The sequence below is a fragment of the Myotis brandtii genome, unplaced genomic scaffold, assembly GCF_000412655.1.
Source record: "Myotis brandtii unplaced genomic scaffold, ASM41265v1 scaffold2089, whole genome shotgun sequence".
Lineage (NCBI taxonomy): Eukaryota > Metazoa > Chordata > Mammalia > Chiroptera > Vespertilionidae > Myotis > Myotis brandtii.
This window is the reverse complement of record NW_005357800.1, coordinates 264643-267556: the sequence shown is the minus strand read 5'-3', so window position 1 is coordinate 267556 and position 2914 is coordinate 264643. Positions and strand designations below refer to the sequence as shown.

Below are 2914 nucleotides of genomic sequence, written 5' to 3'. Positions count from 1 at the left end.
TGCGGGGCCTGTCCTAGGGCGGGGCTTTGTCCCATTGCAGCCAGGGTCCCGGCAGCCAGCTGTCCCTGGGGCCTATTCTCAGGCTCCCACTGCCTCTGCCAAGGCAGGTGCTAAGGCTGAGCTGGGAGGTGCTGTGGGACCCGCAGCGCCACCCGTGAAGGGAGGGTGGGCTGAGGGCCAGGGGAGAGCACGGGGGAAACTAACCTGCTCCCCCGCCCCGGAGAGCAGACAAGACCCGTTTCCAGCCTAAGTCACCCGGTTAGGAAGGTCACCGGCCCAAGGTCATGTGCTAGGAAGCAAAGCCCGGAGCTCCGCCTGAGGCCTCTGGGGGTTGAAGCTAAAAGGATTAGCCCCCATCTGGCACCTGATCTCGGACACGGGAGGGCCCAGGCTGTTCCAGGAGGAAACCAGGGAAGTAGGGCTGCCTCTTCAGAACCCGCCCTGAAGGGAGAACATGGATCCAGGGAGCCCCACGGCCCCCGGGTCCGGAACAGGACCCCCCACTCCAAGGCCCTGTCCTTGTTTGCAAGCAACTTAGAACCTGGGCTGCCTGCCGCCCTGCAGGCCCTGACCAGCACCGAGTGCCCCGGGAGGGAGTCAAGGTCGAGGGGGCCGGGCGGGCTCGGGGCGGCGTCTCACGTGCGCTCTCCCACGCAGGAGCAGGCTGCGGCGCTCGTGGTGACCTTCCTCAGCTTCATGGTCCCCTCGGGCTGGGTGCTGTCCCACCTGCAGAGCTACAAGAGCCGCTCCGCCGAGTGAGGCTCTGCCCAGCGAGGCCGGGCAGTCGCCACCGTGGACACGGGAGGGAGCTCTCATTAAACCCTCCCCCACCGAACGCTCGCCTGTGTTCATGCACGTGCGCCGCCTCCCGGACTTTCAGCACAGGGCACTCGGGTCCTGGCACAGGAGCCGCTGGCTTGGGGCAGGGGGTGTCCCTGGCCCCCAGCCCCTGCCCTGCCCATCCCCACGTGTGCAGGAACGCTCTCCTCTGAGGGGAGGCCAAGGCCACTTCCCCCAAAACCCTCCCATTCCCTCTCCTGCCTCGTCTCTGCAGACACAGGCCTGCCCTGGAGGGCGCACCAAGGGAAACCAGAGAGGACATGGCAAAGGCGTTTATTGCAGGGTCCTCGGGCCACCTGGGAAGCTGCTCACACGGGTGTGGGGGAGGGGGGCAGATGCCCACACGCAGGGCCCACCCTCCCGATCCGCGGGCCCCACCCTCCCTGCAGGCCCGGAGACACCACGGTCCTGCTTTCACAGAGGCAGCCGATCTGCCCAACAGAACCCGCCTCGGCGGGGAGCCCTTGGCGGGGAGACCATGGCGGGGAGACCATGGCGGGGAGCGGGCGCTGCTGGGAGGACTCTAGGTGAGGACGTCGTGCGCCTGGTGCTCCACCAGCATCTCCATGCTCTTGACGTCCGTGCACCAGGACTCCAGGCGGTCCTTCATCCCCTGGATCTGAGGGCGGAGAGCACACAGTGAGGCAAAAAGGGCCCTAACGGGGGGACCCCGAGCTGGGGGGTGGGCGTGGGGGGCAGGACACGGCACTGCACAGGCATCTCCCCACCACCACATTTCACACGCTGGCAGGAAAGAGAGCCGGCAAGCACAGGAAATCCACAGGATTAAATTCCAGCAAATGTGAGCAGGATGGATTTAGGCTCAAATCACATAAGCAGGAACGTACCTGATCAGAGGACCAATTTTAGGATTAAGGGGCACCACCAGCATGACCAGCACTGTTACCACAATCGCTTTTAAACACAGGGTTCAGGTCCCAGGCGGCATTAAACTAGGTTCCCTGACACCCTGCCCCGCGCCGCTTCCTTCCCGGTGGCCCCGTCACCTGCTGCAGATCCAGCACGCGGGGCTGCACCCAGGTCATGTGGACGCGCCCGTCCACCTCGTCGATGCTGCCTTTCACCAGCCCCACCGACAGCGCCTTCATCACCAGCAGCTCCACCTGTGCAGAGGGCGGGGTCAGGCGGGCGCCAGCGCTGCCAAATGCCGGGAAGGACACCACTTCTCTGTGGTCTGAGTCGGGGAGCAGGGTGCCCCCACCAGGAGCGCGGCCCCTCTGGGACAGCCCCAGTCCAAACACTATACCTCGTTCACACTGATCTTAGAACTTTTGGCAATTTCTTCAAAAGTGAGTTGTCTGTGATTGGCAGGTCGTGTGAAAGTCATCTGAAAAAAATTTCCCCAAATAAGAACTGTCAGAGAACTGAACAATAAGGACACTTTTATCAATACTTGCTCTGGAAATGTAGATGGGTTAGTACCTCTACACTAAAGCTTCCTTTGTTGTTTTTTTTTTTGGTTGTTTGTTTTTGTTTTTATTTTGTAAAGTTTCCTTAGCCACATATCTCATTAACAACCAGCTTCCAATGCTTAGGTGAGACGGTAAGATTAGCCGTTTGGCAGCTTTCTGCAAGTCACTGCTCACACCGAGCAGGTGCTTGGAGCTGGGGACAATGCACTGAGCCGAACACAAGGCCCTTTTCTCAAAAGGCTCAAACTCACCCGCCACCGTGGCTCAGTGGCTGAGCGTCGATCTATGAACCAGGAGGTCACAATTAGATTCCTGGTCAGGGCACAGGCCCTGATTGTGGGCTCCATCCCCAGTGTGGGGCGCGTAGAAGGCAGCCGATCCATGATTCTCTCTCATCACTGATGTTTCTATCTCCCTCTCCCTCTCCTTCTCCCTGCCTCTCTGAAAGCAATGAAAAAGAAAAAGAAAAAGAAAAAGATATCAAAAGGCTCAAACTCTAGCGGGAAAGTCAGATGGGCTGTAGACAAGGAGTGGCGAGTGCCAGGAGGCGGCAGCCACCTTAGCTCCGATGGTCCAGCCAGGCCTCTCTGAGGAGGTCATGGACGCTGAGACCCAAATACAAACAGAAGAGCAAGTGGGGG

General features: G+C 60.4%; 1 long non-coding RNA gene across 1 annotated transcript in view; it reads right to left on the bottom strand.

The window, feature by feature from the left end:
• Positions 1 to 658: 658 nt before the first annotated feature.
• The window catches only part of LOC106725991, a 9986-nt gene continuing 7730 nt past the window's right edge, over positions 659 to 2914 (bottom strand). Inside the window, exon 3 of the long non-coding RNA XR_001362008.1 lies at positions 659 to 761. This is a non-coding gene — a long non-coding RNA (uncharacterized LOC106725991). The remainder of the gene's footprint in view (positions 762 to 2914) is intronic.